This window comes from Aquarana catesbeiana, linkage group LG06 (genome assembly GCF_042186555.1).
Source record: "Aquarana catesbeiana isolate 2022-GZ linkage group LG06, ASM4218655v1, whole genome shotgun sequence".
Lineage (NCBI taxonomy): Eukaryota > Metazoa > Chordata > Amphibia > Anura > Ranidae > Aquarana > Aquarana catesbeiana.
The window spans coordinates 276,163,479-276,179,283 of NC_133329.1; positions in this window are offsets into that span (position 1 = coordinate 276,163,479).

Sequence of the window (15,805 nt, forward strand, 5' to 3'; positions counted from 1 at the left end):
CTCGCGCATGCGCAGTAGGAAACAGGCAGTGAAGCCATAAGGCTCCACTGCCTGTTTCCCTTAGTTAGGATGGCGGTGCCGGGACACGAGAGCCGAGGGACGGGTCGGCCTCAGGCGGCCGACATCGCGGGCACCCAGGACAGGTAATTGTGCTTATTTAAAGTCAGCAGCTACAGTGTTTGTAGCTGCTGACTTTTTACATTTTTTTTTTCCCGGCCGGAACCCCGCTTTAAAGTCAATTCACTAAAGGGAATAAATAAATAAATGCATAATAAATAAGTAGTAATCCAGGTTTGCGATATTTAAGGAATGTAAAAATATAATAGCCAATGTGGAGTAGTCTCTACCTCTCTACCTTTTTGGATCAGTAGTCTCTCAACAGTAATGCATAGAAATCAAAATATGGATAAAAATGCAGAAGTGTTTGATTTAGTGAAATATATTTATTTTCTTGTGTCATTTTGCCAGATCTTTAAAGGCTTTTTTTGTGTATATAAAAGCATATACATCATTTGCTGAGTAGACCTCCCAATCACTTCAAACATAATACAATGTCCATGCATATCCCAATGGTCCAATTCCTTGTTGAAACATACATTATGTTAGCAAAATCATTGGGACGTTTACCTTTACACACACATGAACTTTATTGGCATAAAGTTGGCCCTCCCTTTGCAGCTAGAACAGCTTCAACTCTTCTGGGAAGGCTGTCCACAAGGTTTAGGAGTGTGTCGATGGGAATGTTTGACCATTCTTCCAGAAGCGCATTTGTGAGGTCAGGCACTGATGCTGAAGAGAAGGCCTGGCTCATAGTCAGCGCACTAATTCATCCCAAAGGTGTTCTATTGGGTTGAGGTCAGGACTCTGAGCAGGCCAGTCAAGTTCCTCCACCCCAAACCCGCTCATCCATGTCTTTATGGACCTTGCTTTGTGCACTGGTCCAAATCATTTGGTGGAGGGGGGATTATGGTGTGGGGTTGTTTTTCAGGGGTTGGGTTTGGCTCCTTAGCTCCAGTGAAGGGAACTCTTAAGGCGCCAGCTTACCAAGACATTTCAGACAATTTCATGCTCCCTAATTTGTGGGAACAGTTTGGAGATGGCCCCTTACTGTTCCAACATGACTGCGCACCAGTGCACAAAGCAAGGTCCATAAAGACATGGACACTGCACTGGCCTGAGTTCTTACCTCAACCCGACAGAGCACCTTTGGGATGAATTAGAGCGGAGACTTGGAGCCAGGTCTTCTCGTTCAACATCAGTGTCTGACCTCACAAATGCGCTTCTGGAAGAATGGTCAAACATTCCAATAGACACACTTCTAAACCTTGTGGACAGCCTTTTTCAGAAGAGATGAAGCTGTTATAGCTGCAAAGGGTGGGCCAACTCAATATTGAACCCTACGGACTAAGACTGGGATGCCATTACAGTTTATGTGTGTGTAAGGGCAGGCATCCCAATACTTTTGGTAATATAGTGTATGTCATATGTAGTGGGAGTACTTTTGTTTTTCATTAATATATTTAGAGATAGCTTTGGTGAAAATTCTCGCAAGACAGAAGCGGATTAGGAATAGACGAGTATCCTTACAAAGATGAACTTTAGCTGGTAGAAGAGGGGTGTCATCAATTTGAAGGTTTGGCAGATGGATACCAGAGTGACACTTTGAAGAACATCAGAGAATGACAATGGGGGATATTTACTAAAGCTGGAGCACAGAGAATCTGGTGCAGCTGTGCATAGTAACCAATTAGCTACTAGGAGTAAGGCTCCATTCACACTTGTGCAATTTTGGACACATAAAGTCGCATGACAAGTCGCAGCCCATATATTTCAATAGAAGCTGTTAAAATCTTTGCAACTTAAAGTCACAGCAACTTTATAAACGTTCCTGCACTGCTTTGATGCAACTTTCATGCGACTTGAGTACCATAGACTGCAGTGTAAACGCTCAAAAGTCACATGAAATTTGCATCTTAATGTTATCAATGAGACAGTTGTGTAATAGTCAAAGCCAAAGTCAACAGCCAAAGTCGCATCCAAGTCACACCCAGCCAAAGTTCAAAATCGCAATGTAAATCACAATGTAAATCGCACGACTTTGGAGTTGCAACTGTGAATGGAGCCCTATTGTCAAAGCTTCATTGAACAAGCTGAATTTAGCAGGTGATCGGTTACTTTGAACAACTGCACCAGATTCTCAGGGCTCCAGTTTTAGTAAATCCTTTCCAATGGCTACTCTCTAGCAAGACAAAACAGACATGTTCAAAGCTATAGCAATGAATTTGACAAATATCACTGCAAAAATGACTTTAAAGTGTAAATAATGGCAAAAGTTTTTTTTTTTTTTTATTTCGGATAGATTAAGGGAGGGTTAGAACCCCCATCCATGTCCCATTGGGGAGATTTCCCCTCCGTTAGTGTTTCGATGTCAACCCAAAATTTGGAATTTTCTTTCGCTTTCAATGATAAGAAGAAATAGTAGAAATAAAGAGAGTGAATCTCTCTAACAGGGGCACAGACAGCAATAAAAACTGACAGGTGTTCTAATCCCTCTCCCCTGTATCCATCCCAGTGATGTCATGCAATAAAATACTGATTGATTTCATGGGATAAATACTGCAAATTTCGATGAAATAATGCATACCTTATTTTATGTGTGTTTTAGTGAATTGCTAAATAATTTTTAAAAAACGGTATGAGTTATTTTACAGCTGATCCTAAAGCAGTGGACCCTTAAAAAACTACAAAATTACAAGTACAAAGATGAGTCCTAGAACAGGCGCCTCCAGGACCTGGATAGCTGATGAAGAGAACTATACAATACTGCACTGCACAAGTCAGGTACTCATGCAATTCAAAGGAAATACCTTCTTTTTCAGAAGGACTATCGAGGCAATCATGGTCATCGCTGGATAGAGATGGGGCTCAAGTAAGTATTAGGGGGGCTGAGGGAGGCTGCTGGACACGGAAGGTTTTTCATCTTAATGCATAGAATGCATTAAGATAAAAAAAACCTTCTGCTTTTATAACCACTATGACTTTTTTTTTTTTTTTTAATCACACAGGGGACAAAAAGTCGAAGATATGATGTTTTTTAGGTGACAGGTTCTCTTTAATGAGAAATGCAGGGTCTAAAAGACCTTTGGGTTCCACTGAATTGCAATTGCAATACATCCCTTTTCAACTATGCTATGGCGTTACTCTCCGGGTCATAGCAAGAAGGGGAGGTGCGTGGACGTGTGTCCACTGTTGTCCCTCCCCTCCACCCGCCGGCACCCGCCAAGTCGGTCCTGGGTCCAAAGATGGGAAAGCGATCCCTGGATTATATTGTGGGGCGCACATGCGCACGGGGGGGAGGGAGTGGGGGGTTTGAGCGCCCATACCAGGGGGGGTGTGTCAGTTTTAAACACAACCCTGGATGGTGCGTGAAATCTCCCACTGTCAGGTCCGTACAATGTATGGACCTGGCGGTGAAAGGGTTTTAATAAGAAAAAAGAAAAACCTCATACAGACGAGCGCCCCTCTAAGAAGGGCACCTGTAGGCACATGCCTACAGTGCCTAGTGGGTAATCATGGGGTCTAAAAGGTAAAATGTATTCTTTAAGAAATAGCTGTTTGTAAATCTGATGAGAATGTGGTTTGTTGTAATCAGGGTCATCTTTGCTGTCCTACTTTTTTCTATACAGTTTCCTCAAGCTAGTAACTGAACACTATTCAGTGGAAATTGGACTCCAGACGTTTTACACAATATTTCTAGCATCCCTAGTTACAGGCGGACAGCTGCATTAGCTAATGCATCATAAATGAAGCCCTGTAAAAATCACAATAAATATTTCCTATCCACAGAGACTGGAATGTTTTATAGCCATTAGATGGCACTAGGTGACTGTTCTTCACCTTTACAACTAACACAAGCTGAGCTCAGGAGAACAGAGACCTTGAGATATTGTGCTTGCCTCCTTTGTTACAGTGAAATAGTTGAGTGGCTCCGTATAATCTATGTGTGTGTGTGTGTTTAATATACATTTAACTTACTTAATACCATATGTATATTCTGGTATAATACCAGTTTTTGCAATGCATTAAAAATTGCATAATATAACAAAAGGAAAAAATAACTATAATAAAAACACATTTACTGTAATTGATGGATGAGGATCATATGGAATTTATCCAGACATACAGATGTACATAAACAGTCATAGATGTATATTTATTTCATTTTTTTAAAGAGTATTCTTAAAGAAGCATCAGTGGTACTGCAAAATGTCATTTAAATGCCTAAAGTACATATTCACATATGTTGGCTGCTCTGATGATCTACTTATCTATCTATCTATCTATCTATCTATCTATCTATCTATCTATCTATCTATCTATCTATCTATCTATCTATCTATCTATCTATCTATCTATCTATGTTTTCAGTCGCCAGGCATGCAAAAATGGAAAAAGCTTTTCTATATAAGAATTCAGCACAGTAACCAAGATCGGCAGCAGCTCCACACTGCACCTAATTTACATGTAATAGATGCTGCATATGTCTGGCCTGCAGCAACTAAACAGACATACCGTATAAGCTTGTCCCTGATCATCACTGATAATGTAACCAAATGTCATTATAAAGTCTGCACATGACAATGACTTACCCAGGATGTTAGCAGCTTGCACAGCAAAGATTACTAGAAACTCATCCAGTTATCATGCAGGGATGCTGGATATATACAGTTTTGCACTGTTTCATACAATTCACTTTACAGCATAGATGTGGAAAAATGGCACAGCTTGCTGTTCAGTGATCCTCTGTACTGTTATTATCTGTATATTATTTGAGAAGCTGTAATCACAAAACACAGTGGAAAAATGTGAATGTTGGGTTACATAAGTGGCATCCTCATTATCCAGATGCTTAGACACCACTAATATATAGATTGCTTAATGCAGACATTTAAACCTTTATGCAGCTAGTGTATATTGCGTGGGAACACAAAAGAACATTACATTAAAAAGTCTTAAAGTCTCAAGGAAAATTTAAAAAAAATTATAATATATCTATATATATATATATATATATATATATATATACAGTATCTCACAAAAGTGAGTACACCCCTCACATTTTTATTATATCTTTTCATGTGACAACACTGAAGAAATGACACTTTGCTACAATGTAAAGTAGTGAGTGTACAGCTTGTATAACAGTGTACATTTTCTGTCCCCTCAAAATATCTCAACACACAGCCATTAATGTCTAAACTGCTGGTGAGTACACCGCTAAGTGAAAATGTCCAAATTGGACCCAAAGTGTCAATATTTTGTGTGGCCACCATTATTTTCCAGCACTGCCTTTACCCTCTTGGGCATGGAGTTCACCAGAGCTTCACAGGTTGCCACTGGAGTCATCTTCCACTCCTCCATAATGACATCACAGAGCTGGTGGATGTTAGAGACCTTGTGCTCCTTCACCTTCTGTTTGAGGATGCCCACAGATGCTCAATAGGGTTAGGTCTGGAGACATGCTTGGCCAGTTCATCACCTTTACCCTCTTTAGCAAGGCATGTTTGGGATCGTTATCATGTTAGAATACTTCCCTGTGGCCCAGTCTCTGAAGGGAGGGGATCATACTCTGCTTTAGTATGCCACAGTACATGTTGGCATTCATGGTTCCCTCAAAGAACCATAGCTCCCCAGTGCTGGCAGCACTTATGCAGCCCTAGACCATAACACTCCCACCACCATGCTTGACTGTAGGCAAGACACACTTGTCTTTCTACTCATCTGGTTGCCACCACACACGCTTGACACCATCTGAACCAAATAACTTAATTTGTTCCAGTAATCAATGTCCTGAGTCTGCTTGTCTTCAGCAGACTGTTTGCGGGCTTTCTTGTGCATCATCTTTAGAAGAGGCTATCTTCTGGGATGACAGCCATGCAGACCAAATTGATGCAGTGTGCGGCGTATGGTCTGAGCACTGACAGGCTGACTCCCCACCCCTTCAACCTCTGCAGCAATGCTGGCAGCACTCATATGTCTATTTCCCAAAGACAACCTCTGGATATGACTCTGAGCATGTGCACTCAACTTCTTTGGTCGACCATGGCGAGGCCTGTTCTGAGTGGAACAACGACAACAACCCTAAACATACAGCCAGAGCTACAATGGAATGGTTTAGATCAAAGCATATTCATGTGTTAGAATGGCCCAGTCAAAGTCCAGACCTAAATCCAATTCAGAATCTGTGGCAAGCCTCAAAAATTGCTGTTCACACATGCTTTCCATCCAATCTGACAAAGCTTGCGATATTTTGCAAAGGAGAATGGGCAAAAATTTTGCTCTCTAGATGTGTATGGGGGGCCGAATACAAATGCACGCCACACTTTTCACATATTTATTTGTAAAAAATGTTGAAAACCATTTATCATTTTCCTTCCACTTCACAATTATGTGCCACTTTGCGTTGGTCTATTACATAAAATCCCAATAAAATACACTTACATTTTTGGTTGTAACGTGACAAAATGTGGAAAATTGCAAGAGGTATGAATACTTTTTCAAGGCACTGTAACTTAGAACAGAAATACTTAGCCATAAATGAAAGAAAAAATGTTACATAGAACAGTGTAATAAGAACATAGACTGTTGCCCCTTTAAGCACAATAAAGCACACAGAATACAGTGGTTAGAAATATGTAACTACAAAAATCAACTCTATAATTAGTGTCAGTGGGTGTAAAAATAAACCATAGTTGCCAACATTTGAAAAGAAATATGTGGCTACCTGCTGTGCGCCTTGCATAAATTGCGAAGAAAAATGCAGCATACTATGCGCACCTCATGCCATAGATTTGTGCTCATGGCCACAAAGGGGGCATGATCAATAAAGTGGGTGTTGCTTCATGGTGTGTGGCTTGTAGTGTGCCACCTTTCCCCCTTTGCTTTGCTATGGTTTCAACAAAATAAGACATGGAAGTACACTGAAGAGACTGTAGAAGTAAGTTAAGCCCCATTGTTGGTGTCAGTGGCAGCAATAACAACTCACAGCATTGTTGTCAGTGCCAGCAGTGATAAGCCCCAGAAAGTGTCAGGGCTAGCAAAGCCAGCAATAACCCACCACAGTAATCCCCAGCAAGCACCAGGTCAAGCAATAACAACCACCAGCAATACCAAATAACTTCTAGCAAGTGTTGGGTGGAAGGCAGGCTCAATAATCCCCAGCCACTGATAACAACAACCACTGCTGTCAGTGGGGTAGTAAAACTGAGAGCTGCAGGGAGCTGTGGGATTACTCCATGTACAACAAATATGTCCTTTACTCCCCTCTTCTATTACTTTTTAGCTCAGAAAACTTAAATGCAGTCTGGCTATTTCATAGGGGTGTTGCTTGCATTGTGACATACCATAGTTGTCAACTGTCCCGATTTGGCTGGGACAGTCATGGATTTTAATCATCTGTCCCGACACGACCTTGTCCTGGGCTGCGTTCTGGAAATCAAGGCTGATCACGGACAGATAGTGCCACTGGTGCTGCCTGCAACTGTGTTTCACACCAAAGCATGCATAAGGAGGTCAGGTGTGTTGCCGGGCTTTCTCTCCCTACCTCCTCCCCCAGCAGCTGATGTCTTCAGGCAGTTCTCTCATTGGGGACTCGATCCACTAAAAGCATCCTCAGCAGAGGGAGAGCTTGCAAAGTTCGCAGTTTCAGTGGGTGGGACTTGTGGATGGGGGTGTGGCCAGAAGATTATCACGCTTAGCCCACCTTCTGCTCAGTGCTGGGGTATGTGTAAGGCTACAGAGATGACACAGAAGTAAGTTAGTGCTTGCAGCCACTGCACATTTAAGTAGAATGTTAAGAATGCAGGCCTGATGCTCAGCGGGAGACTTGGAAGCAAGTTGAGATCACTGAAGTAGCAGCGTCTTCTTCAGTAATTTCCAGGTTCCAGGGGCATGACTAAGGTACCTCAGATGCAATCCTGACCCTTGAACGCTAACTATTACCCAATCCCCCTCTTCTACCCTAACTTAAACTTACAAGAAAAAAACATTGACACCAATGTTGGAGTAAAAATGGCCGTCTCGGCCCCTTTATTAAAACAATAAAAAAAACATAACAAAAACCTTCCTTAAAACAGGAAACCAAAAATATTAAACAAACACCAGAAAATAGGTGCCGATCCTTGAAGGCCCCAATTATCAATTATACATTTCATATCTGCATAAGTACTTACACGGTCCCTAGCCGCACCACACCGGCTCCGGGACGAACCACATTCAGCAGATACCACATTTTAACTTACCAGTTAATCCACCATAACTGGCATTCCACCGGAGACTCCATAACTTAGATGTGTCCCTAATCTGATAAGCACACATTTTGTTTAACCACTTGCTGGCCAGCCGCCGCAGTTTCACTGAGGCAGAATGACACGGCTCTACGAAATGACGCCCTGTGGCCACTAGGGGCGCGCGCACCTGCTGCTCGCCCCCCGGATCCGATACGGGTGACTGGCAGTCGCGATGACCGCCGGGCTGCCGCGATCACTCGTGACACACCGAGAACCGGGATCTGTGTGTTTACACACACAGATCCCAGTTCTCGGTGTGTCATGAGTGATCGTGAGGATAGAAGAGACTGATCGTGTGTTCATGCAAAGTATAAACAGCGATCTGTTATCTCCCCTAGACAGTTCCATCCCCCCTTCAGTTAGAACACAGAGAGGGAACACAGTTAACCTCTTGATCGCCCCCCTAGTGTTAACCCCTTCCCTGCCAGTGACATTTTTACAGTAATCAGTACATGTTTATAGCACTAATCGCTGTATAAATGCCAATGGTCCCAAAAATGTGTCAAAAGTGTCCGATGTGTCCGCCATAATGTCGCAGTCCCAATAAAAATTGCAGATCGCCGCCATTACTAGTAAAATAATATGGGAAGTTTGCGACTTTAAATGAAGCATACAGTATGTGCCTCCATCCCTGGTTCAGGTATAAGAAAAAGGAAGGTGGGACTTTAAATGAGGCTATTGATTTGTGGGGGTGAGATAATTAGAAAATATATTTCATTGGCATATTGAGTCTGATAATACATAACAATGATGCACACAGTAGAAAAGGTTTAATATGTATACACACACTCATACATGGTGTTGACCTCATAAATACATTGTATATCAAAATATCATATCGGCATATAAAATTGACAAGAGATTAAATATGGATAAAATTAATTATTGCAAATTCATATGTGTATACATCATCTAAATGGCACTATGCAGTATAATCAATGGTAAGAAACACAGTATAATCATTTGCTTGTAGATATTGAGTCTAAGTAGGTTCCTATCAGTAGGCTTGAGAATGCATCCTATAAGACTGACGCGTTTCGTGGATAATACCACTCTTATGGGGCAGATCCATGCAACTCTATAAAAGACAACAAAACATGAGTAGACCAGTATGATCAAACATTATACCCCTCAACGGGGAGGGTGTGTACAAGGGAAAAGGGAGAAACATACTTACATCATGATAAGTCTGCAAAATGGGGGACGAGGAATCAGAGGCTGTCCCAATTGTCTGTACCGGGAGCTGTGGAAGGAGCCCACAGGAGAGGAACCGGGTGCACAAAATATCATCCCCAAAGAAAACGAAAGTCAGAAATCCAGATAGTGGTATGAGGGGCTGCATGTCGAAAAATATATACATATATTGGGTGCACTATAAATACTCTATATTGTGAGAAGTAGCTAGAGCCCAATGCCAAAGTGCAGGTGGACAAGTGCATGTTAAATGACGAAGTGTGGGAAGAGAGAAAAAAGATCAGAGATGAAAAACAAAAAACGGAAAAAAGAAGGAAAAAGAAAAAGAAAAAGAAAAAGAAAAAAGGAAAAAGAAAAGGAAGAGAAAGATATTTATCTTTCTCTTTCTTTTCTTTTTCCTTTTTTTTCCTTTTTTCTTTTTCTTTTTCCTTCTTTTTTCCCTTTTTTCTCCTTTTTTCTTTTTCACCTCTGATCTTTTTTCTCTCTTCCCACACTTCCTCATTTAACATTCACTTGTCCACCTGCACTTTGGCATAGGCATTAGCTACTTCTCACAATATAGAGTATTTATAGTACACCCAATATATGTATATATTTTTCGACATGCAGCCCCTCATACCACTATCTGGATTTCTGACTTTCGTTTTCTTTGGGGATGATATTTTGTGCACCCGGTTCCTCTCCTGCAGGCTCCTTCCACAGCTCCCGGTACAGACAATTGGGACAGCCTCTGATTCCTCGTCCCCCCATTTTGCAGACTTATCATGATGTAAGTATGTTTCTCCCTTTTCCCTTGTACACACCCTCCCAGTTGAGGGGTATAACGTTTGATCATACTGGTCTACTCATGTTTTGTTGTCTTTTATAGAGTTGCATGGATCTGCCCCATAAGAGTGGTATTATCCACGAAACGCGTCAGTCTTATAGGATGCATTCTCAAGCCTACTGATAGGAACCTACTTAGACTCAATATCTACAACCAAATGATTATACAGTGTTTCTTACCATTGATTACACTGTATAGTGCCATTTAGATGATGTGTACACATATGAATTTGCAATAGTTCATTTTATCCATATTTGATCTTTTGTCAATTTTATATGCCGTCCTCTTGATATGTATATGTAATGTATTTATGAGGTCAACACCATGTATGTGTGTGTATACATATTAAACCTTTTATACTGTGTGCATTATTGTTATGTATTATCAGACTCAATATGCCAATGAAATATATTTTCTAATTATCTCACCCCCACAAATCAATAGCCTCATTTAAAGTCCCACCTTCCTTTTTCTTATGCCATTACTAGTAAAAAAAATAATAATAATAAAAATGCTATAAATCTATCCCCTGTTTTGTAGACACTATAACTTTTGCGCAAACCAATCAATATAATCTTATTGCGATTTTTATTACCAAAAATATGTAGAAGAATACATATCGGCCTAAACTGAGAAAAAATTAGCTTTTTTTAAAAAAAAAATGGGGATATCTATTATCGCAAAAATACAATATATTGTGTTTTTTTTTCAAAATTGTCGCTCTTTTTTTTTTTTATAGAGCAAAAAATAAAAACCGCAGAGATGATCAAATACCACCACAAGAAAGCTCTATTTGTGGGGAAAAAAGACATCAATTTTGTTTGGGTGCAGCACCGCACGACTGCGCACTTGTCAGTTAAAGTGACGCAGTGCCAAATGGCAAAAAATGGCCTGGTCATTTAACAGCCAGATCTTTCAGGGCTGAAGCGGTTAAACTGCCTCCAAAGACCCAACCGTAATAGCATGAAACAACTTACATAAGATGAATCACTCCGATGTAGGGTGGGCAGGTGGGAACGTTCTTCCCCCACATTTCTTTCCCGGATGTCTGGAGTTCTTTTTCTCCCCTCCCAAAACTTCCCATGAAGCCCCTCCCAAAATGACTTTCCACACTAATCCCCTAAAAGGTCCCCTTTACTGCAAGATTGTTAACCCTGTCACCTCCAGTTCCCCTGAGTCCCATATCATGCTAGCCCTACGCTCATTTTTATTTTATTTTATTATTGCTGTGGGCTGTACTTTTTACCAATAAACAATATCTTCTGAGCTATGTTCCTGTCCTTTTAATAAATCTTCCTGTATACACATTATTTAAAAAAAAAAAATTACAATAGTGGCCAGTCCTCTGTGTGCCCCTTTACACTAGTGGTCAGTCCTCAGTGTGCCCCTTTACAATAGCTCTCAGTCCCCTCAGTGTGCCCCTTTACAATAGTGGGCTGTCCCCATTTATTGCTTGGCTTTGTTTCATTACTACCCCCTCTGCATGCTTACAATATTGGTGGGGTGGCAGAAGGGGGGAGGGTATTCATGTGGGTGCAAATGATGGAAGTGGCTGGTAAAAGTGCTTGTTTACTGCACCCCTGTTCTTGCCGGCAAATACACAAAGAGGCAGACTTGGGGACGGGAGCACTGCCTGAGACCAGGTCTACCTGTAACCAATATGACAGACTCGAAGAGAGGTACAGCAGTGCAGGTCTTCAATAAAATGATAGATTGTGGTAGCTGCAGATAGAGGGAGTAGGATAATTTTTGGGGTGCTATGGCATACCCTTGCATGCCCCTGGTTCTGCTACAGTCTTATCTGCTTAAACACACAAACACAAAGATAACTGTTGATGTTTCAAAAATATAGAGGTTACTTTATCAAAGGCAAATGGGCTGTTCACTTTGCAAGGGGATTTGCCCTAGAGCTTAGTGAATGTGGTGAAATTTCAATTTGCAAAGAATACCCAATTATGTGCAAGGAAAACAAAAAATTGTAGTAAACAAAGTGAACAGCCTAGTTATTAGTTATTAGCCAAAGCACTTCACACCAGTAGGGTCCAATTAGTGGACAATTCCACCATATGTAGGCATGGGACACTTCTTCCTCACATTCTAGCAGAATGGGGAGTAAGTGGGAAAAGCCCTCGTTTTTGAAGGACACAATACATCTGTTACAAATAATTGAAGAGCTTACCCTTCCAGTGAATTCTTTTTTGGTGGCTGTCGATGTCGAGGCCCTGTATAGCTCGATCCCCCATACTCAGGGGATCGCTGCTGTGCGGGCGCTCCTGCATCGAAGCCAAAAATACGATGAGGCATTGAACGAGTTCATCGTAGATGGACTTGATTATATCCTGCATCACAACTTTTTTTGTTTCAATAACTCCCACTACCTCCAGGTGCAGGGCGTGGCCATGGGCACTTGTTGTGCCCCGGCCTACGCTAACCTGTACCTGGGGGAGTGGGAGAAGGCCCTCCTAGACGATGGGGACCTCGCGGTGTACACGGGCCACATTAAATTGTGGTTACGGTACATCGATGATGTCCTCATCGTCTGGGAGGGCTCAGAGGAAATGCTACTCCAATTTTTGAATCGCATCAACCAAAACAAATATAATCTGAAGTTTACCATGACCTATGATCGTGATCAAACGACATTTTTGGATGTCAAGTTGGCACGTACCCCTGACAATAAGATCTCAAGCACTCTCTTTCGTAAAAGCACGGCCGGCAACACAGTGTTGCACGCCGAGAGCTTTCACCCCACAGTTTTGAAGAGGTCGATACCATATGGACAGTACCTGCGTTTACGCAGGAACTGTTCAGATGACACCCTCTTCAAAGAGGAAGCCTATAAGTTACAAACTAGACTGCTAGCACGAGGCTACAGCCGCTCTTGCTTACGAAAAGGATATAATAGAGCAATTGCACAATCCCGGTCGGAACTTTTATCCAAAAAAAAGCCAATGGATGGTACCAACACTGGCCCCACCAGGATCATTTTACGATTCTCTAGACAACATCAGGTGGTCAATAATATCATCCAAAAACATTGGCCCATACTGATGAATGACCCAAAGGTCCGCAATTTTATCTCCAATAAACCATCAATTACTTATAAGCGCGCTATCTCGTTAAGAGATAGATTAGTTCAAAGCGAGTTTAAAGATGAATTAAAAAGATCCAAACATTGTTCAATCTTGGGGTCCTTTCCTTGCGGACATTGTTCTACCTGTCAATATATTAGACGTGACAAAATCTTCCGTCTTCCAAATGGGGCATTGTTTAAGCCTAAACATTTCACTAATTGTCAAACAAGAGGGATTGTATACCTTATGTCTTGTGAATGTGGGGCTTATTATGTTGGCAAGACCAAACAGGAATTCCACCGCCGCATGTCCAAGCATATTTATCATATGCAGATTGGTAACCACTACCTACCATTGGGCCAACATGTAGTGTCAGTACACAATTATAGAATGCCAAAAGTGTCCTTCACCGCCCTCGATCGGGTACATATACCAAATCGAGGCGGTGATTGGAACAAAATCCTGTTGCAACATGAACAAAAGTGGATATTTCAATTAAATGCCACTTCGTTCCCGGGATTAAATGATGCTATATCATTTGCCCCGTTTCTAAAAGGGTTTGTTTCGGGCAAGACCCAATAAGGTCCTCCTTGCCCTTTGTCAGTAATAGAAAGCAATTGTGCCTCTTATAGTTTTTTCCTCTGTTCCATTTTCCGACCATTTCTCCATGTTCTTCCCCTTTTTTTTCCCCCTTCTTCTCTCTTTCTTTTCTCCCCCCCCCCCTGATAGCCTAGGGACATTTATGATTATTTATGCATTGATTCTGTGTTTTTTTGGATATTCAGTATATATATTTTTTTGCATTTTATTTCATTTTTTGTTGTTTCTTTTTTCTTCTAAACATGTGTTTTATTTTATTTTTCACATACTCAGGCATGTGAATTCACTCTACATACATGGATATCTCATGTGTAATTCTTTTCGTCAATTAATGTATGCATTAATATAAGATGATATGTTTACATATGTGATTTTGTATATCAATCTTATTCTCTTTTGATCCTGTACAATAATCGAATCTTTGTCCCCCTCATGTTCTGTTTCCCTTCCCCCCACGAGTAGTCATCATGGCTGCTGCCGCTGCCCACGTACCAGGGCTTTTTTTTCCTAGATGTGCCTTCCCGGCAAGGTAAGGCGGGGAGGAGGGGCTCCTGCATGGTTGGCTCCTCCTCCCGCCTTCCCCCATTGGATACCCAGGCTGGTCCTGGCTACCATGTTGGGGATTTCTCCTTGCCGGCGGCGTTCAGGGACATCCCCGGACGTTTCCGCTCACTGCGCATGCGCGGGGCCCCGCGCGTACCACGTGATGCGGACGCGTCACGCAATTGCGACGGCGATGACGTCAGCGGACGGAGTTTTCACTCGCCCTGAACGCCGGGGGGACCACACGAGGCCGCCATATGGCTGCCATGCCCCCTAGCACGGTCTCCTCGGAGCGGCCCTATTGGATGGAATGTTGGCACCTGCCATCAATTAACCCGCGTCGGATTCACGCCCCAAATTAAGGGCTTATATATATTCTCTCAGCCTCTCCCAGATCACTCTGAATATCTTTCTGTCCAGCTGGCGGTTTTCTCTGCAGCTTCACATTGTAAGTACACCACTTTGTTTTTATGTCATCGCACTTTTGTTGTCCCATATACAATACTTGGTCTACTACAATGACCATATATACATTTTAAATATTTAAATGTATACAATATTTCTCCACTTTATTTTATACTTTCAGACTTGCTAAATGGTAACCTGGACGGGCGCTTACTGAGCCTGTTCAAGGTTGTGACCAATCCCGGGCTAGGTCACACCTAAGTGCAAGCACACAGGGCAACATAGTGTGGTCTTCGCACTATCTTCACCTTGTTTATTAGGTAATATATTTTGTACACTTGCCTTTTTCCCACATGTGGGCACTTTTTCACCTGTTTTCCATATTATTCACCCATCACCTCTATGTGGTTTTTGTTTTTCACACTCTTTGTGTGTTCACTTTTCATACCCCTTTGTTGTCCACATTAGGGATTCACGCTTTTTGTTTCCACACTTCCTTCCACTCCCAAGTGTTATTTTCTACTACTTACACTCTTCATTCTATTCATACCCCTTCACCTACATGGTTGAGGTATCATTATGGAATCAACTACTTCCCCCTTAATCTTGCATTGTATTTACCCTATGTATGCACTCCGCGATTTTTTCTATACTAAAATAGGTACCTTAAACCACAAGTATGGTATATATATATATGTGTATACACATATGTATATGTGTGTGTGGACTTTTCTACGCACAGACATACACACCTAGTATGCATAGGCTACGGCCAATGTAATGGGTGTATATATGTATCTATGGTATTTTATAAC